Raw genomic sequence first — 24,843 nt, forward strand, 5'->3', positions numbered from 1 at the left:
TGAGTAAATATTTTGGATACGAGATCATGGCATAAGCTAGAAATTGTTTACAAAAATTACTACAGGAGGGACGCCTGGGTGGCTCAGTCGGTTAAGCGTCCGACTTCGGCTCAGGTCATGATCTCACAGTTCGTGGTTCAAGCCCCACGTCGGGCTCAGAGCCTGGAGACTGCTTCAGATTCTGTGTCTCCCTCTCTCTCCCCCCATCCCCTGCTCATTCTCTGTCTCTCTCTGTCTCAAAAATAAACAAAAAACATTTTAAAAATTAAAAAAATTACTACAGGTGTGTAATTTTTGTTTCTAAAATTTGTCATGTTTTCAGAAAGCCACACAGTAACAGCATGATTTGTTTTTATTGGTGTTCTTGTTGAAAGCGGTTCCATTGGACCTATTCATTTTGGAAGTGGTTCAGTTAGGGGTCTAGTGCCTAAGAAAAGCAGATCTACTAGTCTAAGGGAACAGATGTACGAGTTTAGAAACAACAAACACTATGACACTATTGGTTATAGAGTGTGCATTTCCCAAGAGTGGACATCAAACAGGAAAGTTACTATAATTGTGGCATTTATTACTTGGAAACTTGGACTTCTGGTCTCCCTTTGTTCTTCACTCTGCCTAATCATCATCTTTTGGAATCGACCAAATAGCCACAATGGTTGAGGTGATATTTAAGATTCAAGGGCTTCCCAGTTAACTTTAGCTGGCTAACTGGGTTATTTTACTGCTCTACTTAGGTATTTATTTGTTCAATTTGTTTTCTTGTTTGTTTAAAATTTCTGAGATGGCCAAATATGGGTCAAGCCACATACTGCACACCCAACGTTTAGAATGCAAGCTCCAGAGAGGTGGCACGGGCTTGATGTCGGAACTGATCTTCAGTCTTGGTCTCACCTCTGGTACTCTGTGTGACCTTGTAAAAATCACCTAAGAGCATACTTCTGAGGATCTACTCAGAAAGGGCCAGCCACATCAATTAGTTTGCTAATTGGATTTTTCTAAGAGAAGCTGCTCCCCGGCAGTGAAATTCAGTCTCACGTGAAATTCTGTGTGTAAATTTAAGCTGGTTGGCTTGGTTCTTGTGTGATATTTGTGACTGATGAGTTTTTGTATTTCTGTGACAATGTTTCTCTGGGAGAAAGAACCAGCACTGGGGCCAGATTGCTAACAATATCATTATGATTTTATTATTGTCCTGGTTCTGGAGATCCATAACTTGGTTTTCTATTAGCACATTACTCAAGTAAGGCAGTGGAAAAGCAATCACTTCTGGTGTGGAACAGCACAAGCCACCTGGCTTTTGGAAATGCCTATTTGGATGCACTAGAAATGAGAAAACCAAGTGAAGTGACCAGCATAAAAAGAGGCTTTCTTTCATTGTACATCTGTATCCAGTGTGTGAGATGATAACGTCCCTGGAAAGGGAGATGCATAAGACCCATTAACATTTGGAGAATAGATGCGCACTCACCAAGAGGTAAATTTGCCCATTAGGGTAAGAAATGTCATCAGCAATCTTATACAGGAAAACGGGAGCGTTATTAGGCTCGGAAGATCCTACTGGGACCTGAAATTGATAGGTTTTAATTTAAGAAATATTATAAGAATATAAATAAAAGCCATTGTTGTGATCTTAACAAAATTAAGAAAACTTGGCATGCAAATGTGAACAAAATGCTTATAGCTTTTCTCATTATGGGATCCCAAGGCTGAACACTCAGGAAGATGTAATGAAGAAAACTCACCTTCCACATGACCTATGTGCCATTATCTATTTAGATCTAAGTTAGAGTAAATCATAACCTCGTTATATGAGTTTGCTAGAGCTCTCTAAGTAAGTACCACAGACTGGGCACCTTAAGCAATAGAAATCTGTAATCTCACAGTCTGAAGCGTAGAAGTCTAAGATTGGCAGGCTTGCCTTCCTCTACAGACTCTCTCCTTGGTTTCAGATGGCTGTCTTCTCCCTATGTCCTCACGTGGTTGTCTCTGTGTGTGTGTCTGTGTCCTGATCTCTTCTTATAAGGACACCAGTCAGATTGGATCAGAGCCACCATATTACCTCATTTAACCTTACCTCTTACAAGGTCCTGTCTTCAAATACAGTTACATCTGTAGGTAATGGGGTGTTAGTAATCAACATAGGAGTTTTTGTGTGTGTGGAGGGAGGGGGGAAATTTTCAGCCCATAATACTCATCCATGAAAAATTTGAATGGTAGGTCTTCTCAGCCCATCTGGAAGAGAAAAATGGAATTTCTGAAAGGTCAAAAGCGATCTCATTGTAAGAGCTAAACAAAGGGAAAGAGATTTAATGAGGAAGCTCTGTCGTTCTTCTCTCCCTCCGAAGTGCCCTTTGCTTCACTTTAGGGAGAATGGACCAGAAAAGGGAAGGAAAAAAAAATAATAACCTAAGACCACAATGTTGTTCCTCTAATTTCTGGGAATGCAGAGAAAGCAGCAATGATCACGGAAGCATTGATTTAATTTCTCAAGAAATTGAGAACTGTACTCAGCAACTGAACTTAAAAATCACTGAACATATATTTGGATAAAGTATTTGGATAATTTATGTATCAGTGATTATCTCCCCCATGCATAGCTTAATATAAGAACATTAAGATATTTGAGGAATGGTATAAAAATAAATATATCTTGTTTAAAATATTCACTTAAGTAATTTTGTTTTCCATTTTAGAAGATTGGAGTCTTTTCAATGCAACTTGATTCTTTATGGAATCTTAAGAAAATGTCCTTATTTTAATATGGGATTCGGGCTACTATAAGTTGGAAGGAATTAATGTTGATATATATTTACCTTGACATTCTATATGCAGTTTCTTCAAGGGAAATATATTAATATTGCTTTGTCCAAATTGCCATACGACACAATCAAAATTTTATCAGAGTCTGTTCGGTGGTTTCATGAGAAGTCATCATTTCTCAATCATTCTGAGTGGCAGAAAGGGGAAATAGGAAGAAAACTAGGCTAGAATTGAGGATACTTGCATTTTATTCCCTCCTCAGCTCCCATCGTATCTAGTGATATTGGACAAGTTACACAACCCATCCAGGCTTTAGTTTGCTCCTCTGCAAAAGGAGAGTATCAATCCTTAGCATGTAAGTAGCCAATGAGATAACATGTGTGTAATGTACAAGGATGCATGAATGTAAAAGATTACTGTTTTATTCCATGAGGAGGAGAATCACTTTGTTGTGTTCCAGGCATTTTGTAAGCACTTTAAAATCAATGAGAAATAAACACAATCCAGTCTTCAGGAATCTGACAACAGAGTGAAGGAGAGAGAGAGCACTATTTATGATCACAAATTCCAAACGATGCATGCTATAGGATAGACCAGTATGGTATGCTGTGGGAGTAAATTAAAGGAACACAAAACCCTGCCAGGAGTACACAGGCGATGGGTAGGGAGCCAGCAAAAGGTTCCTAGAGATGACGCTGGAACTGATTTGACTATGAGCAGGATGCAGCCTGTTCATCAATAGAATAGAATACATTTTTGTACACAATTCTTTCTATGAGCTTTTATACTACAACCAATTAAACCCTTCGCACAGAAGACAAAAGATTTGGCTGTGCTTTGATATAATTGGTGATTTTTAAAATAAATAAAAGGTTGACTTCCACAGGGACTTTTATGGACTTTCTGAAACTCTTCCATCTTTTGTGGATTAGTACCAACACTCCTATGATAATTGTGACAAGGTGTATCTTCCAAAGATGGTCCCAGTGACACTCTCCATCCTCAAGACTCTTCTGCAATGTGACTCTGCCCCTCCTTTCATTCAGGGATGGGGTCTTTGGCCCCTTCTTTAAATTAGGGGGAGCTTTCGAGTCCTTCAATATGCAGAGAATGACAGAAATGATGCTTTGTCATTTTGCAGATAGGTCATGAAAGATGATCCGGCTTTGCCTTGTTCACTGGAGTTATTGTATGTAGAGTGGAAGTGACTCACTTCCTGGAGTCACGATGCTTTGAGGAGGTCGAACCACATTGAGGGCAAGCGTAGATGCTCAGATAGCAATGTTGGCCTTTGGTGTTCCTGGGCTGGGCACCAGGCAGGTGAGTGAACAAACCTTCAGATGACACTCTCTGGCTGTGAGTCACCCACCTTCAGCCTTTGAGTCCTTCAGCTCTGGCCTCCAACATCACATACTTTTTAGTGTGGTCAGACCACCACCCTGTATGATATCTGAATCCCTGACTCCCCAAAATCCACATATGCAAATTAGGTAAGCTGCTAAGTTTGGGGTCAGATTTTTATGGAGCAAAGAATCAGAATAGAATTTGGTGCTCAAAGTGAAATGCTACCACAACAAAAGCCTAAGACCCATGGCATGGCTATCAACCAGAGAGTGAGCATTGTCTGAAAGGGCCTTGAGGAGACTCGGGGAAGCTGGCGTTCAGGGAGCGAATCCTCACGGAAGGCTGGAAGAAAAGCAATTCTTGTGTGGTCGCATGAAGTTTGGTGACACTGTTCACTGTAGTGATGTGGGAAACGCGAATGTTCTTAACCAGCTGGCACGTTTGCTGGAGATAACTTCCAGGAAGTTGTCTGGTGATTAATCAATTGTCAGCTGACGTATTTAATCCACATTGGCTAAACTTTAGATAGAAATGGGCTAACAAAAAGCTGCTCAGTTTTCAAGCAAAATGTATGGAATTCTGAGGCAACAGGATTTGTTGAGTTCTAAAAAACACAAACATACAAAGCAAAACGAAACAAAACAAAATGAACCCAACAAAAATACTAAGCCAAGTGATAAAGGACCCTGGGCAAAAATAAAATAAACAATACTCTCAGGCTGAATAGGAAGCCAAGGTTGTTATGGCAAAAAATCTTTTGTAGGACTTCAGAAGTACCTCGGTTGGAGCTTCGTAGCTCCTTTCAAATAATCAAAAGCCTTCTAAATATCTGAAGTGCACTTGCAGATGATCTGTATTTAACTATAAGGCTTCTAGAAGCTTAAAGAAGTCCCAGCAATCTCACAAGGAACCCAAGGAAAGAAGCCCAACCCCCCAGGGATTTGTGGATATGTTTTGTCCCCTAAAATAATTAATTATAAATGGATACACAGGAAACTCAAAAAGTTTTTAAGAGAAAAGCACTACAAGAGCCAGATTGTATATAAAGACAAAGAGTTCTTTGAAAACCAACATTTTATAGGCAGGAATCAGGCTGACACATCCGCTCCATTACAAACATGACTCATATCTTATAAAGGTGGGAAATTGATCCGGAAAGCTGGACCGAAACCCAAGAAAGCAGGGCTAACAGCCAAAGACGACAATCAACAAAGAACAGTACAGACCCTGGTCAAGAATGGGAGACTTGTGTTTCCCTGGATTTTAGAATTTTTTTTATTGTCTAATAGTTTCCATTTTGAGCCCTTTTTAATGAAAATGGCTACAGTGATTGTCTTGTGCCTGCCCTACCACTGAATTATGTAAATTTGTGTGTGTGTGTGTGTGTGTGTGTGTTTGTGTTTGTGGCAGGGATGGGGGGAGACTATATCCTGTCTCTTCAGATAATTTTGTTTAGCATTTCAGAAGTTTTATTTATTTATTTTACAGGTCTAATAAAGTATAATTAATAAACAAAAACTGCACATATTTAATATATGCAATTTGATGACTCTGGACATGTGCACATACACATACAATCACCACAATATAGGTAATAAGTATATCTATCACTTCCAAAGTCTCCTTTGGGTCCCTTTGCTGTGTGTGTGTGTGTGTGTGTGTGTGTGTGTGTGTGTGAAGAACATCTAACGTCAAACCTACCATCATAACAAAATTTTAAAGTCACAACACCATATTGTAAACTATAGGCTCTATGTTTTAGAGCAGATCTCTAAACTCAGTCATCTTCTATAACTGAAACTTTATCCCACTGATTAGTAGATCCTCATTTCTCCCTTTTCCCAGCCTCGGTAAATCACCATTCTATTTTCTGCCTCTGTGAATCTATTTTCAATACCTCCTGTAAGTGGAATTATGCAGTATTTGTCCTTCTGTGACTATCTCATCTCACTTAGCATAATGTCTTCACATTCAAAGATGCAGGTGGCAGAATTTCTTTCTTATTCTTTTAAGGCTGAATAATATTCCATCGTACATATATGTACTTTCTTTATTCACCTGTTGATGGTCATTTGAGTTGTTGCCATATCTTGGCTGTCGTAAGAAGAGTTTCAATAAACACGGGAGTTCACGCATCTCTTGTAGATCCTTATGTTCATTCTTTTGGACATATATGCAGAATGGGACTGCCAGATCATATGATGGACTTATTTTTAATTTTTGAGGGATATCCATATTATTTCCCATGGTACCTGCACTATTTTATATTCCCACCAACAGTGCCCAAGTTCCAGTTTCCCACCAATGCTTGTTATCTCTTGGTTTGATAAATAATAGACATCCTAACAGGCATAAGGTGATATCTCTTTGCAGTTTTAGATTTGCATTTCCCTGATGATCAGCAATGTTAAGCACCCTTCTCACACACCTGTTGACCATTTGCATGTCTTCTTTGGAAAAATGGCATTCGAGTCCATTTTTTAAATTGGGATTCTTTTTGCTACTGAGTTATAGGAGTTCCTTATATGTTTTGGAATTGAACATCTCGTCAGATACATGGTTTGCAAACATTTCCTTCCATTCTGTGGATTGACTTTTCCCTCTGTTGTTTCCTTTGCTGTCTAATTTACAGATTTTAAATGGATGGAAACAGTATGAGAACTGTCACACAGGAGGAGATTCATGTGGGCGCTCCTGGGTGCTTAGTTGATTGGTCGTCTGGCTCTCGACTTCAGCTCAGATCATGATCTCATGGTTAATGAGATCGAGCCCCATCTCATGCTCTGTGCTGGTACTGCAGAGCCTGCTTGGGATTCTCTCTCTCCTTCTCCCTCTGCCCCTCCCTCCGTTATTCTCTCTCTCTCTCTCTCTCAAAACTAAATAAACCGAATAGAAAAGAGAAGGAGATTCATATGGATATGGGCCTGATTTTGATGATGGGAATCTGAGACTTACATCTGATGCCATACTGGGACAAAATTTTGGGAATCTTAGTGAAAGTCGTAAGTATATTTTTTCTGCTGGAGCGATGTACATTTTTGTGACCAGCAGGCAGGCTGCGGCAAGTTGTATCTACAGAAATGGCCATGACAACATCACACTTGTTCTTCCGCAGTGTAATTCAAGATGTGGGAAGGGTGGCAGGATTTTATGGCTGCTCTGAATACGGCAGAAGTGACACACTGCAATTTTTAAAGCTTAATCCTAAAAGGTGATGGAGTTTTCGCTTTATCCATTGGAACAGTCTTGCTTAAAACCCCAGCTGTTCTTGAGATAGACCAACTGCCCTAAGGCTGCCATTCTACGGGAGAGCCAAGTGACATGTGAGGTGACATGTACGCGGAAAAGTCAGCCCACCTAGTCCTCAATCTAACTCAACCCAGGCACCAGACATGTCAAATAATTCCAGGCCCCAGTCACCAAGATATCTTTAATTCTTTCAGGCCAAAGCCCTGGACATCATGGAGAAGGAACAAGCCATTTCTGCTGTCCAAGTTGCTGACCTTAAAATTTGGGAACATAATACGAAAAGTTGCTTTAAGCCAATAAATTGTGATTAAGTTTGTTATGGACAAAAATAATCAGAACCATACATTTTAGAGGAAAATGTATTAAAGGATACTTCAAACCCACATTTCTATCATGGAATAATCCAAGAAATATCTAAGACTATAAAGACAAAATTTATTTTTAAATGCAAATCAAAGCCTTATTTATTTGTCTATCTATTTATTTATTTATTCATTCATTCACTTATTTGTTTATTTTTGAGACAGAGAGAGACAGAGCATGAGCTGGGGAGGAGCAGAAGAGAGAGGGAGACACAGAATCCGAAGCAAGTTCCAGGCTCTGAACTGTCAGCACCGAGCCCAATGCAGCTCGAACCCACAAGCCATGAGATCATGACCTAAGCTGAAGTCGGATGCTTAACTGACTGAGCCACCCAAGCATCCCTATAAAGACAAAAATTTCAAAGTCCCTTCACACATCCCCTCAAACCACTCCTCTTAATGTAAGTATCTTCTATATTAAGCTAGATATGCATCCTCCCAGATGTTTTCTGTATTTATATAGCTAGCATATAAACTATATTGTCTTTTAAAGAATTTGCAGAATACCATTCATATTGTTTAAGACATTCTTATTGAACTTAACAAGTTACCTTGGAAATCATAACACTGCAACATATATAAATATTTATCATTGCTTTTAACAAATGAATGCAGAGCTTAAGTATGACTTTCAAAGGCTTTCTCAAATTTTGTCTTTCTATGCCCCTATACGTGAAAATAACAACAACAGCAACAACAATAATAATAATAATACAATATATTTTGTGGCTGTGTTGTTATAAAATGAATATAATCCAATCTGCAATACCTATTATATAATTATTATTACATTTGGTTTTTAATGATTTTCAAAGAAATTAGAATTAAAATATGTGTATGGATGCTCGACACTGTGCCTACTGATCTGAATGTAGAATTTGGCTCTGGCTAACTAGAGTCTCATACCATGGACATTCACAATTGCTTTAACCATTTTTCTTTTTTAAAAATTTTATTTAACGTTTATTTATTTTTGAGACAGAGAGAGACAAAGCATGAATGGGGGAGGGTCAGAGAGAGGGAGACACAGAATCTGAAACAGTCTCCAGGCTCTGAGCTGTCAGCACAGAGCCTGCGCGGGCCTTGAACCCACTGACCGCGAGATCATGACCTGAGCCAAAGTCTGCCGCTTAACCGACTGAGCCACCCAGGTGCCCCACTTGAACCATTTTTCAATGGAATAATTTTTAAGATGCTTCCACTATGAAAACATTTTTCACTATTGAAATGATGCTACAGTTGAGATGGCTGCACTTTTTCTCCTTTTCAGACCCATACATAAGTATTTTTCTTGAACACATACCTAGAGTTACAATTTTTAGAGTTATAATATCTATATTTATGGATATATGCATTTTTTAAAGAAATTGATAAATACTTCCCAAATTGCCTTCTCAAAAGATGGTAGCAATTGATAATCCTTTCAACACTGGAGGGCTGTTTTCCTTACAGAATAGACTGTATTTATAGTATCAGCAATTTATATATAATATAATATTTTTTTGCAAAACTGGTAACAAAAAGCCTCCCTGAGCGTGTACATTTGTGTCTTTGTCTCTGATTATATGAGCATAAGAACTGATACATAATGATACTTACGAACTGTTAATGCTGGTTCCCTGGATAAAATGGTGGAAAGAGAGTGAGGATAGAAAAACAAACAAATAAATAAAACTTATAAAATTACTTTTAAAATGAATGGTTTAGAACAGAAAGTATAATACACAAGCTTACAAACAATTCTGTAAACCCTTTTCTCTTTATGATATATACCCAGACCTCTAGTGAGGGCAACATGCTAATTCTGATCTTTAATCAAGTGGTGACTACGGGGTAGGTCAAAATTGGACACCTGACCTCAAAGCATCCAATCCTTAAGCTGTCTAGAAACCCATGAGATTTGAATTCGTGGCTGAGAAAAACTAGCATAGAAGATCTATAATCTTTGGCCACAGAAAAAAAACACCAGCAGCCAGTCCTTGGAGTCTTTAACATGGTCTAGCTGTGCATTCGCAAGTGTTAAGTAAAAGCAAACAAACAAAAAGCTTCAAGTCAGGAATGGCATGATTACATTTCTATTGACAATAAAGTATATGTGTCTCATTTGGTTTTTGTCCATTAATTATCTGCTTCTTTCGATTTTAATGTGTTTTTTATTTTCATTTTAATTTTACCTTTTGTACTTTTTTTTGGTCAAGTGTCTGGTGATTCATATTTCTTTCCTTAAGGAATGGCGCATGTGTTTCTTGTGTTTAGATCTGGAGGGTTCACTCAAGTTGGCGATTACTGACTGTGCGCCTCTAAAAGATGGCACTTAGGGCAAGAATCCCTTCTGTAAAGTAATTAGGAAGTGGAGTGGAGTATAGGAACCTGACCTTTGTACTGATTCACACACCAGGAAGGAATGTCCAGGTGTGTTACACATTGGGCAATTGGTATAATTGTCTTTTTTTTTTTTAATGGACATTGTGTAAACTGATGTATATCCACAAAAGGGAGATAACCAAGAATCAGTATTTGTGTGTGTGGTAAATATATAAAACAGGTAAAATCAAATTACATTAACTATTATATGATGGAGTTTTTAGTTGAGAAGTCCCTCGTGCAAACAGTCCCTCTAATTTCACCATTTATCTGACTGTGGATCCCCTCATGGACATAGGCCCACATGCCACTTTGAAGCCTAGAACTCTCATTTCCTTCCCCCACCTCTCTGTGCCTCCTTCCCCTTCCATCCTCCTTCTCCCAATGAGAAGGGAACAGAATGTCATCTGATAAGTGAGCGTAAGCAGTTATAGCTAACGGAGGCACGGTTGGTATACAACTAGGGCATGCGGTCTTGAGGTAGTTAGTTTGAAGCAAATAGTGCACTTTGTCAGCGGAGATGATTAAGCCAAACACAGTTAACCAATTGGGGAGTCAGGGTAACCCTTTTTATAAAAGATCTTCAGCATATTACTATTTGAGGTCATGTAAACACCTATGTCTAGAAAATGACCACCAGGGATGGAAAATCTGAAACTTAAGTGAAACATCTATTATCATGGAAGAGTGTCCATGAACTCCAGACCTGCTAAGGATAATAACTGCACAAACTTAGGTGGCTCTTAGTAATAATAATAACAATTAAGAATATTGTTAACTAGCGTTAAACTAGTAGCCGTGGTAGTGAGAAAATCCAGAAGTGACATTGAATGCGTACATTTTGGCTGTCCTACATCACTGAGTAGTGATATAAGGAAGTAGGCTCAGTCTGCCATATTGTGTTTATCATCCCACTAATGATAATCCCTTGCATGTGTTTTGATGGTATTATTTGCTAATTGTGCTTATGGGGGCTTCACAATTCTTTCAACAGTAATAATAAATCTACAACTAAGATGAGTTCCAATCTGCACTTATCACAACCCACATTCGTGAACTTTCAAACATATTGTTTTGTTTGCCCATTGAACATCTCCTATCGGTCTCAAGATCATCTGTAATCAAGAAACACGTATTAAATATTTGTGAAGTTTTTACTGTAAGCCAGGTAATTCCATAGTAATAATTTTCAAATATTAACTTAATTTCTTTGTTTTTACGTATTACATCCTTCCCTCTCTTTGGCTTGTTTCTTTCTTTCTTTTCCTTTCTATATCAAAGAAGATATTTGATCTCGTCTTATATTTATTTTATTTAGTTACTTATTTATTGTTTATTTTTAAAGTGTATTTACTTATTTTTGAGAGAGAGAGAGCACATGAAAGTGAGTGAGGGAGGGGCAAAGAGAGAGAGAGAGAGAGGGAGAGAGAGAGAACCCCAGGCAGGGTCCACACTGTCAGTGTGGAGACTGACGCAGGGCTTGAACCCACAAACCGTGAGATCATGACCTGAGTCAAAGTCAAGAGTCAGACTCATAACTGACTAAGTCATCCAAGCACCCAATCATATCTTATTTTTTAAAAGGGACTATAAACATGGGTAAGGGTTATGTGATATCTCATAATTAAAACATTTATCTGTATATCTAGATAAATAGTTGATAGCTGATAGATATCTTGCCTACGAATTTTTTATTGAATAAATATTTGGACTAGAAATAAAAGTTGGGGCAAACTTTATATATTTCATCCAATTCCCCATTTTACATGTGAAAAAAACTAGGATGCAAAGTGGCAAAATTACTTACCCAGGATCCTATGGTAAACAGAGAAGCCAGTTAAGGCACTTAGGTCTTCTACCCTGTGGAAACTTTTCAATACAGCATGGATTTTTCCCATTTATATTCCAAAATTCTATACCTTGTTTTGTGTGTGTGTGTGTGTGTGTGTGTGTGTGTGTGTGTGTGCTCTTGGTTGTATGTCAGCTAAAAGTCAGCTGCTAAATACTCATTGCACCAATTCCAAAATGGCAGTGATGGTAATGGTTATGTGCCTGGACATATAAATGTGATGGACGTGTGACCTTCAGACCTTTTTGTTTTGTGTGCCTACGGAGACTGACCTCAGAATGATTATGGCTTCCTGGGTCCTCCCCGCTTAAGAACTCATCTGTTTTCCTTATAGGAAGCTTTGTCTTTTTTTGCTCTAGCAGAGCCACATTGCTTGAGATTGACAAGTAGCCTCCTTACAAATGTCACTTCCTAAGAATCAACAGCTCTGCCACATTGCTTCCAATTATGTTTGACAGTGTCCTTATAAAAATCTGTGGACAACCTATTTCAGCTTGTCACATGTGAATTATACTTTCCTCTCCTGATCCTCCCACCCTAGCAACACATATTAGGCCCAAACAAACCACATGGCCATGATGGTAAATTAGTGACTTAAGAGGACTCTCTCCTGTGAGTGATACAAAATCCCTCTGGGATGAAACAAAGTTATCATGGAGATACTGCTGAATAAATTCATTGGAAACCATCAGTTGGGAGTGCCATTGGGTGGGAAGGCTCTGAATGCCATAGTTATAAGAAGTCTGTACTCATACATTAATTTATACAGCGGAGTCAGGAGTCAGATCTCTGGATGCTGAAGGAACCTGCCAATGTGATATCTGAGCAGCAGTCATTTCACTGAGAAATCCTAGAGGGAGGGAGAAATGCCAGGAACCATAAAGATGAGAAGCTGTCCCAATTTTTTTTTTTTAAGGAAAGAACATAATTTATATCAGAAATTACAGATTTGGGGCACTATATGGAATAAGCAATTAAATACATGTTGTGTTTGAATGTTAGAATATGCAGTGTCTCTAATACAGCTACTGGAGGAATCTTTAATAACTGAATTGACTCAGATTGAATGGAAGTAACAATTATTGCAAGACCGAATGGACCATTGGAGACCAATTCCTGCCAAAATCCTCCAGTGCTTTTTTTTTTTTGTAAGAGCAAATAAATATTTTTAATGGATTTAACATGGTGAAATGAGGATAGAATATTATTTTTATTTTATTTGAATCTGGTTCAAGAATAAATAAGAATAATCTAGAGGAATGAGTCAGTGGTCATCCTTAGCTTGGTTCCCTTGAGAATGATATGATTTTCATGACATCATAAAATAACTATTTAGTGACTCAGAACAAATTTAAGATCTGCATTGACCAGAATGTAAACACCATGAAGTCAGGGAGCTCTGCTGTCTGAGTCACTGATTTCCAATATGTGTTTGCCTAACACACATGCTCAGTATAATTTTGTCAATAAATGCATAAAGTCAGAGAACAGGAAATATGCAGAAAGGATGTTTCACCAGTGGTGCAGAAACTCTGCCCCTCCTTAGGTGTCTCTCACCTGGTCTTAGAGTTTCTAATGAGTTCGTTCAGGTTAATCTGATTCTTGACTGCCCAGTGGTAGCCATGATTTGCCTTCTTTCCTATTCTGTCGAAGTGTGACTGTCTCTGATCGGTACAAATGCCGATCAAAAACACCACTGCCTTGGGGCACTGGGGTGGCTCCGTCCGTTAAGCATCCTACTGTGGACTTGGATCAGGTCAAGATTTCAAGGTTTGGTGAATTCAAGTCCAGCATCCAGCTCTGCACTGTCAGTGCAGAACCTGCTTGGGATTCTCTCTCTCCCTCTCTCTCCGTCCCTCTCTCCTTCGTGCAGTCTCTGTTTTTCTCAAAATAAAGAAACAAACAAATTGAAAAAAGCACTCCACTGCCTCTGTTCCTGGTACCCACATACCATCTCTAGTGATGATTTCTGAGTTGAAGCCGTCAGTCTCAGAGGCCAAGCAGAAAATGAAAAGGGTAAGGAAGATTCTATGCCCCTTTTACTGCCAACCCTCCATGAAGAGACTGTATATGAGGTTTAAAAATGCTCAAGCATAAGAGCACTGATGTTTGGTCTCAGGGCTAGTTCCTCGATGTAGAAATTACACCCCGACAGTGGAATTACACAGCTCTCCAGTGCAGACCTGGAATGGATGACTTAGGCTGATTTTTTTTTTCAGAAAAAAACTCCTGGGTCTGCCCATCATATAGAACATATATGATGTGCATACCCACCAGCAGCCCTCCAAAAACCTGAGACATGTCAAAAACACAGGGGAAAATGAGTCTAAGTTGTATCAAGGGCAGAGGGAGCTCTATTATAAATGCATATACCATGCGTCCTTTATCACCACTTCTGTTGCAAACTCAGCTGTTACATGCAATGGCGCCTTCGCTGTCAGTATTTGATTCTTCATTGCAATTCAGAACAGAGGTAACTCAGCATACCTGAGGTTGCTATCCTTAGAAAGACCTTCTTACGAGATTGGCCCTTGACTGGTGTCTGGGAGCTTAGGTTTTCTAGCATGCGCAAAGCCGAGAACTAAAACTCAACAGGCCCAAGTTGTTCGCATAGAAACTATGTTTTATGCTGAACGCCTGTTTTCCTTTTGGGTCTCTGTGAGGCAGAGGGCATGTGCATGGCCAGTCATCGGTAAAAACATTGGTGATGAGTCCGTAATGTATTTTCCTGGCAGACAGCATTTCACAGGTGTTGTCATCACTCAGCGCTTAAGGAATTGCGAATTGCGTGTCCTGTGAGACTCCACTGTGAGAAGACTCTTGGAAAATTGGAAGACTGTACCTGCTTCCCTTTGGGCTTTACTCCGTGCACCTTTTCCCCTTGCTAATTTTGCCTTGTATCCTTTTTGCTGTAAGAAATTATAGTCATGAGTATAATTATACACCTATTTCTGTAAGTTCTCCTGGCAAATCTCTGAGCACGGGGGTGTCCTTGGGGACTCTTGATATGATACAGTTGTCAAGGAAGGGACCATATTAACCACTACAAAGTCTGTCTGACCCTCAAGGTCCCTGGACATTCTCATAATTCAACTCTATTTCAACTTTTTTTTTCTTTTTTTTGCTCATTTGAGTTGAAAATCAAGTATGATCCCCTAAGACAAAATGAATAAAATACTAATAAAATGCTAATAAAATAGTAGCCCACAATTTATGGAGCCAATTTACATATTTATTTTTCATTTTAGTGGGGCACTATGATTAGTACTTGGCATGCATTTTCTCATTTAATCTTTACAACATTTCCATGAGGCATGCGACTATAAAATCATAAATTTACAGATAGAGAAACAGACACAGGAGGTCAAATACCTTGTCAAAAGTTCTACAGTTGAAAAAATAGTGGAGTTTTGCAAAACCAGTCTTGTACTCAACACTATGTGAGCTCAATTTTTCCTGTCTTTAGATTTACCTTCCACTTAGACCCTTACTTGCCCCAAACCAATCATTATGCTCTTTGCAGATCTCTGTTTTAGGGTGATTTTTTTTTTGTCAGAAAAAACTCCTGAGTATGCCCATAATATAGAACATATATGATGTGCCTACCCACCAGCAGCCCTCCAAAAACCCGAGACATGCCAAAAACATAGGGAAAAATGAGTCTGAGTTGTATTAAGGACAAAACCGTCTTCATAAAAGCATCTGAAGCTGTCATCAACTCGCTGTTGCCAAATCCTTGAGAGCAGGAATTCAATTTTAAAATATGCTTGAATCCTTAACAACATGCACTTTTTCTGGCACATACGAGGTACTCAATTTTTTTTTTTTTAATGTGATTAGTGGATAAATAGATGAGTGTTGAGCAACAGAACTTGTTTGGGGATTTGGTTGTTGTAATGTTGTCCAGATATTTAGTGTTGGGGACACCATTTGGACTGGAGGTTTGAGCTAATTAATAGAAGTATATTCACATTATATTTATAGCTAAATGATGTTATAAATTCATAAAATAACCATGACTCAAACCACACCAAGGAAAGTTACAATAATAGGAATGTGGCTGAGTGCATCCATAGGATTGATCCATTAAGATGAATTTGGTACAACTTTTCTATGATGTGTTAAATGAAAGATGCAAGGTTCTGTCCTGGAAGTAAGGAGGGATTACCATTTCATTAAAATACATAAACACATTTATGTATATGTATATAAAGATGTGTATATGCACACAGATGAATGTGTTTTTAGTGGATACATATCACATTTTATGTTACTTATATATAAAATACATTTTTAAATGTTTATTTATTTGAGATCACAAATGGGAGAGGGGTAGAGAGGGAGAGAGATAGAAAATTCCAAGCAGGCTCCACACACAGTGAAGAGCCCAATGCAGGGCTCAATCTCACAACCATGAAATCATGACCTGATCTGATCAAGAGTCACTTAACTGACTGAGACCTCCAGGTGCCCCAGAAAATACATTCTTTTTTAAAGCAGGGATGATCATATCACATCATCAACATAGGTTTACTTCAGGGAGTGGGATGGAATAGGTTTGGGGGAAATTTCAGCTTCTATCATGAATATAAATATTATATACACATTTTTTAAATTTTTAAACGTTTATTTATTTTTGAGAGACAGAGTACGAGGGGGGAGGGGCAGAGAGAGGGAGGGACGCAGGATCTGAAGCAGGCTCCAGGCTCTGAGCTGTCAGCAGAGTCTGACGCGGGCTTGAACCCATGAACTGTGAGATCATGACCTGAGCCCAAGTTGGACATTTAGCCAACTGAGCCACCCAGGTGCCTCTAAATATTATATTTCTAACCATGGTGAGATTATAATTTTTTTACTGTTTTTAAGCTTGTTTTCATCAATATGCATATAAGTAAATATGAGGATTTTGATTGATAAGTCTTGATGTTGGGTCAAGCGAAGAAATGTAGAATGATAAAAACCTAGTTTCTTTGCTAAGACTCTGCGTGTGTGTGCATGTGCATTTGTGTGAGTGTGCGTGTGCGTGTACGTTATATGCATATATGTATGCGTGTATTTATTTGGAGGGTGTACTAAACTGCGACTCTCTGAGGAGTTGATTTATGGAGGGCTTTTATTTTCTTATTTTGGTTACTTTATATTTTCTCTTTGTTTGCAATGAATTGGATTATTTTATAAAATAAAGAAAAACACACCAGAAAGACAGAATCAGGGCTGGCAAAATGGAACCAATAATTCTGCTTGGATGACTGCTGGGAAGTGAAAACTGTCCTTTTATTTATGGAAGCAAAGGTCTTCTCTAGGTCTTAAGGGATGAAGTGAAATTCAAACTTCTAAGTCTGGCATTCAAAAGGCCCCGCAGTCTGGCCTCAATATAGCATTTTGACCTTAAATCCTATACCTCTCATAAATTCCATTCTATAAAACTGTTTTGCTCATATCCTTAGAATGCACTTTGCAGTGTCCTGCTCCCACAAATACCCTCACATCAAATTTTATTACCTGGAATGACTTTCCATCTCCTCCATACATTTTGTAGACCTCTATTCTATTGTTAGTTGAATTCCTCCTTCTCTTTAAAAGCTATGGCTTTCCTGAGAACTGGTATTGAGTTCCAATCCAACTTTTTGAAGCTAAAGAGATTTTATTCAGCCACGATGTGACAAGCATCATAGAAATAGATGATGGGATGTTTTAAGCCAAACTCTGAGAATGAAATTGTTTCCAAAGTTTACGTATCAGTCATGCCCCATTTCAATGTCCCACATAACTGAGTACAAACGAGCAAACAAACAAACAAACAAACATGACTGTAACATCAACACACTGCGATAACTATTTAAGAACATTACAGGGGTGCCTGGGTGGTTCAGTCAGTTAGGTGTCCAACTCTTGGTTTCGGCTCAGGTCGTGATCTCACGGTTCATGAGTTCAAGCTCCGCATCGGGCTTTGCGCTGACAGTGTGGAGCCTGATTGGGATTGTCTCTCTCCCCCCTTCTCTGCCTCTCTCTCTCTCTCTCTCTCTCAAAATAAATAAATAAACTTAAAAAAAAGAACATTACAAAGAGCGAGGGCAAAAAGTAGAGCTGCTTACTTTGCTTTAAGGATACAGTTGTTTCTATTACCATTTTTTAAAAACTAGTGTAAGCTATTAACATATTATGATTTTACAGCTTCTCCCAACTAACCCAGTGAAGTTCTCCAGAAAGAGCAAACTTTTCCTATCCCCTGGGGTAAGCCATATAGATGAAAGATCACGATCAGAGCCCTGGAGTAGGACGACATTCAGAGTTTGGAACTCGGCTTCCCTGCTGATTAGCTGTGTGACTTTGAACAAATTAGCTAACTTCTCTGAATCTCAGTTTCCTCATTTATAAAGTAGGGGTGATAATAATACTGTGTGCTAGAAGTTATGAAAACTTATCATAGAGCATTGCTTATCATAGAGCAAATATAAAGGTCTTGTCTGGAATAAATTCAATTCCCTTACCATTTCTGGGAATGATAGTCTAACTTTCAGCTGCTGTCACCATCTGTGACCCTCCTGATGGGTTAACTGGTTACTGGAACTCTTCTTCCTGAAAACAGGCAGGTTGGCTGTCCTCAATAGCCATCCTCAACTGTGACCATTAAACTGTGACTATTGGGAGACAGCATTTAAATGCCCCAACCCTGTCTCCCTTGGTTAGGATAATTTCTTCTTTTTTGAGTTTATTTATTTATTTTCAGAGAGAGAAAGACAGCTCACAAGCAGGGGAGGGGGAGAGAGAGAGAGAGAGAGAGAGAGAGAGAGAGAGAGAATCCCAAGCAAATTCCACACTGTTAGCATGGAGCCCAATGTGGGGCTTGAACTCAGGAACCATGAGATCATGACCTGAGCCGAAATCAAGAGTCAGATGCTTAACTGATGGAGCCACCCAGGTGCCCTTTGGTTAGGATAACCTTAAAGTTGGTGCTTTGTATTATCTTCCAGTTTTGCCAGGGAAAGTAGTCCATAGAGTAGTAAGTTGCCGACAACATACATTTCATAGATTTCCTCTCTCTCTCTCTCTCTCTCTCTCTCTCTCTCTCTCTCTCTCGGCCTCAATTTTCTATTCCCAAAGATATATTTCCTAGAATTATGTCCCAATTAAGTCCTTGTCTCTGGTTCTGCTTCTAGCGGAACCCAAACTAAAAAAACCCACAGGGTATGTATTATGAATGGAATGTTTGCATGCCCCCCAAATTCATATGTTGAAATCTTAACCCTGCCCCCCAATATGATGGTATTTGGAGCTGGGGGTGATTTTGGGGTCATGAAGGTGGATGCCTCACCAATGATATTAATGCCCACATAAGAGGGCCCCCAGAGAGCTCTCTCACCCTTTTCCCACTATGTGAGGATGCCCAAGAGAAGATGATTGGTTATGAATCAGACAGGGGCTTTCACCAGACTCAAAATCTGCCAGCACCTCGATGTTGGACTTCCCAGAACTTTGAGAAATAAATTTCTGTTGTTTTAGCCACTCAGGCTGGGGTCATTTGTTAGAGCATCCCGAATTGACTGAGACAGTATGTCATATAATAAGTATGTAACAAATACGGTATTGGGTTGTCTGATTACTGTTTCTACACTATTTTTACTAATAATTCATCGTGTATTTTTCACTGTGAGTCAGCATCCATACCTCAAAATGAAGTGAGGCTGGAAGTTTAATAAATGTTACATAGAAAATGAGAAAAAGTGGGGGCATCCAAGTGGCTCTGTGGGTTAAGTGTCCGACTCTTGAATTCAGCTTGGGTCTTGATCTCACGGTTCATGAGTTCGAGCCTTGCTATCAGGCTCTTCACTGACAATGCAAAGACTGCTTGGGGTTCTCTCTCTCTCTCTCTCTCTCTCTCTCTCTCTCTCCCTCTCTTTAATAATAAATCAACTTTTAAAAAAGAAAATGGGAAAAAATAAAAGCTTACATTTGTAATAACTATGACGTAGTCATCAACGAGGCATCAAAACTTCCCTGAGGGAATGTGGAACAGCCCTGGAAAGTTACCTGAAGAAAAGAAATGCCCAGGGCACATGGTACACAACATACCAGTATACTTTCATAAGCATTTTCAGTGATTCACAGCTCATTGCCACTTGTGCGTCCTCCATTGGGAGCCAACCCCCAAAATCACCAACTGTATGTCTCTGTTCTGGAATGACATCACATTGCTTTCTCTCTCATTGCCATATATTTGGTATTTATCATGTAATGACTTAATCCTGGTTTGCTATTCATTCACAGACACATTAAATCGATCAAACAGTACTTGATGGTCTCTGTAGTGAGTTATAATCATTTTTAAATATCAGACTTACTAGGTATTTTGACATCCATTTTCCCATTACATTCTCCCAACGATGTTAAAAAGAAGTATGAGTTTGTATGACTAGCTTCATAAAGCTGATGAAGAACCTATGATTTAGAGAAAATAAATTATTTACTCAAAGTCACAGCCACAAAGTACCAGTTAAGAGTTGATGGACTTGATGCAGGGCTCTTTAAATTATCTTAGGGGCGCCTTGGTGGCTCAGTCGGTTGAGCGTCCGACTTCAGCTCAGGTCATGATCTCACAGCTCGTGAGTTCGAGCCCCGCGCCATGCTCTGTGCTGACAGCTCGGAGCCTGGAGCCTGCTTCAGATTCTGTGCCTGCCTCTCTCTCTGCGCCAACCCACTCGCATCCTATCTCTGTGCCTCTCAAAAATAAATAAACATTTAAAAAAAATTTAAATTATCTTAAATTATCTTTTTTTATTTTAAAACATTAAAAAAGTTTTAGAAGAATTACTTAAAAGTTCTGGGTAGCTAATCAATACTGAATAATGACTATAAAGGTATCTGAACGCTTTTATACACAAAAAGATTCAGTTAACTTTCACTCCCATGACCTTGATCCCCAATTTAGGTTAGGTACGCCTCCCATCCTGTTCCATTACACACAAGTCCACTATGTGAGATTCTATCAAGCTATTTTCTTCTTGTCTGCCACCTTGTGATTATCTACTTCTAGGGGCCGTGTACAGTAAAGGCAGGAACTGTGGTTAGTTTGTACACAGGGGCACCTCAGTTGTCTGGAACGGTGCCTGGTACTGGGGTAGGGACTTTCTAAATATCTGTTGAATGTAGCATAGATTAACCATTCTGGACATGCGCTGTTTTCATGTTTCAATGCATTGATTTATGAATGTGTTTTCCCCCAAACAATGCTCACCTCCCTGGCAGGTATCTACTGGAAAGCCTGCTGCCATTGGAAGGTAAATGAGGTTAAGTTTCAGGGAATCATTTTCTGGGAAGAAACATTATTCCTGGTATTTGTGAGGTCAATGGGACTGCGTAATGTTGTTTAAAAAAAAAAGACTCTGTGGCCAGGATACCAGTATAAATGTCCGCTTTGCATTTCTACACCGTGAAATGTTGATAAAGTTGCAAAAGGTTGTGTAATTCAGTTGGGTCTTCCGTACAATGGAAAATACGTTAATTTCTGTGATGGTTGGGATTAGACAAGCATGCATATGAAATGATTTCACAGCAAAAGCATTCAAGAAGTGGGGAGGCCATTCTCTTATCTTGGTGTTTACCTTGCTTATTTGATTTTACTCCATAACAGTTAGGGGATGACACCCTTATCTATTAATGTTTGCATTGCCTGTCCTCTCCCAGCCAGAATGGAAACTCTATGAGAGCACGGTTGCTGTATGCATTGCTATGTTCCCACTTAGACTGGCATCGGAAGAGGGTAGATGGTCAGTCACCGTATGTCGAAGGAATGAATATCACTACTTTTTAAGTTGATGGCTCTTTCTGGATGCTCACTTTGCACCAGCATGCATGTCTACAATTTGGAGATGTCATTATGTTTTATCCAGCCACGGTCAGACCATGTGTCATGAAAATTCAGAGGATCTCAGGTTTCTTGCGGAGGAATCAAAGCTCATTAACAACAGGACTTGGTTCAAAACCGGGTCCCTTGATTTAAACGTATGTTTCTCCTACTTTGCCAAGCAAATAACAGTGTATTTAAAAAATACTGGGTGCGTCAACCACTAGCATTTCGTGTACTTGGGGATCAGCTTGGATATGACTCTCAGGGTAACTCCTTCTTTCCCACTTTCCCGGTTTTCTGTCCTTTGCTTGGATCGGTATTTGGCTTGTTTATTTTTATCCCTTTGCACATCCCCTAACTTTTTCAGTGCTATCTTACGTGACAAGTTTTCACTTTTATGAACAATCTTCTCTTCAGCTGAACAGAATATTCTTGATAAACACCCACTCAGCAAAACTAGTAGTTTAGTATAGCATGAAATGGATATTCAAAATCATGCATATCCCATGTGCAAACAAAAATTAAGTTATTTATGATCATGTTTACATGGTTCAGGCATAGACAGGAAAAAGAAGGAACTATAATTTCTCTCCATGACCATGATCAACACATGGAGACACATGTTTGTGATTTGAAAATTGGAATTTTTATTTCTAGAACAGATATCTGAAAAGTGTGTTCTCCTCTAATAAAAGTATTTCCATTCTAAAAGCACCATCTACTTATAAATATTCTATATTTCCTTCTTTAAAGTTACAAGACATTTTTTTACAACATGAAAATCTCATTTCCATGAGAAAAAGGCAGCTGTGTTCTTAATATAGAACAGAAACATAACTGCTTTAAAAGTGGGTCCTGACACGTTAATTCACATTTTTTTTTTCATCTTCAGTTGTTAGACATCCGGTGAAAAGGCTGTGATGGGCTATAGAAGATGTAAGGAGAACTAAAATTATATTTTTCACCTATACTATTTTCTTAAAAACTAAAAGCAAAAAAGCCAAAACAGTGAGACAATTGTCTTGTTATTTTTCCCCTTATCTTTCTTCTAATTTGTATTCCTGCAAAAGCATCTTCACACCCGTTGAGATTTTTATCCTTTTTCATAGCCTTGAATAGGGCCATCTGAACCAAGAACACTTGACAAATTGAATTTCCAAGGTTAAATTTATTATAGACTGAAACCGGACATTCTAATTAAAATGAGGACGTTTCAAAGGGATCATCAATATTTCTCAGGTGATCCATTTCTCACTGCCCTTATTTCTCTACATTTCTGCTACATATTTTATGGATGCTTTAAAGCGGTAGCTCAGATGAATACATCTCTGCACCCATGCTTGGTGGGGCTAATCCTTCTTTAACAGTAAAGAATTTGAGAATGTTAGAAATGAAAGGGACAACTTTGAATAAAGTTCATTAATTTTACAAGAGGGGAAACTGAGACCCAGAAGGGATAAAAAAAATTTGACGTGGCACCTCCAACTTTGGAAATTTTAGAGATCTGATGGCATTGAGTGTGATGTTGATGATGATGGTAATCAATGAAGAGTACCCAAGCGAATTACTTTATTGATTGGTATACATATCCATCTAGGATCTGTTTAACGGGCAATGCATATGGAGAAAATAATGTGGGAGACAAATTATTTTCTTGCTTTTGTTCATAGTTATTCAAGGATCATTATTAGAAACCAAGATATTTCTAAGTTGTTTTGCAGAATAAATTCTTGGACTGAAAACATATCAATCAAGAAAGTCATGAGTTCAGGGACACCTGCATGTCTCAGTCGGTTAAACATCAGACTCTTAACTTTGGCTCAGGTCATGATCTCACAGTTTGTGGGTTCAGGCCCTGTATCAGAGTCTTTAATGGCTTGGGATTCCCTCCCTTTCTCTCTCTCTCTCTCTCTCTCTCTCTCTCTCTGCCCCTCCCCCCCCCAAATCACATGCTCTGTCTCTCTCAAAGTAAATAAACTTAAAAAAAGAAAGCCATGAGTTCAAATAATGAAAACGATTTTCCCAAAGGTGTTAAGTAAGTATATAGCAGATTTAAGAGTCTCCAAATCTCCTAATACTGTAAGAACAGTGCTAGATTGACTGCTTGATCTCTTTGGAGAGTCAAAAACTGTTTCCTTTTGCCCCTATAGTATTTTAAAAACATAACACTGAAATATAGACTTTTTTTCTGATTTCAACAGTTTTTCCATTAATGCCCTTTTTTTCTGTTTGATGATTTCATACCGGATCTCGATGGGATTTAGTTACCATATCTCCCAAGCTTTCTCTACCTGTGACAATTCCTCAGTTTTTCATGACCTTGAGATGTTTTGAAGAGTGCTGGTCAGTTATTTTGTAGAATGTCCCTCGACATGGGTTTGCCTGAAGTTTTCTCATGATCAAGTTGAGGATACACTTTATTGGTCATGTTACCACAGAAAAGATGTCTTTCTCAGAAACGAGTGTTCAAACATCAAATAGTGATACCTGTAGATAAGATCATTAGCAATTTTATGACCGAGTCATTTCTTCCAGCTGCCATTTAACGATTTTTTTTAAATCATTCTTTGCTTCTCTGAGTGCCTCGCATGTTACCTCTTCCAGGTGCTTGAAGAGATTCATCTCAATTACGTACAAGGAAATCGAAGCCCGAGAAGATGCTATGATGTAGAATCAGGCCACTAATTAGCAGAAGACGCGTGCCTTAAATTTTTGTCCTCGGAGGCTTAGCTCACAGATTTCCCAACAAAGTTCACCGTGAAAAGTCAGGAGCCTCATGACCTCAGGGTGTCTTAAAAAGATTCATGCGAACTCTACCTTTCGCTTTACTTCCAGTCATAATGAGACATGTCACTTCAGTTTCATATGTAAGTTTCATGAAGGATGTTTCCCCGGAAATTCATCATCAGGGCACTGGACTTTTTTCCTCCATTCCTGGAGTAATTCCATCTCTGCATGGCCATGAGGGAAATAAGCTCTTCGTACTCTCCTAATTGGAGTGAGATATGCCACCGCTCAGAGTTGAGGATTCTTGGTGTGCCTTCGAAATCAATCTGACTCCTGAATAA

This window comes from Herpailurus yagouaroundi, unplaced genomic scaffold (genome assembly GCF_014898765.1).
Source record: "Herpailurus yagouaroundi ecotype Mexico unplaced genomic scaffold, PumYag 28, whole genome shotgun sequence".
In the NCBI taxonomy this organism is placed as follows: Eukaryota; Metazoa; Chordata; class Mammalia; order Carnivora; family Felidae; genus Herpailurus; species Herpailurus yagouaroundi.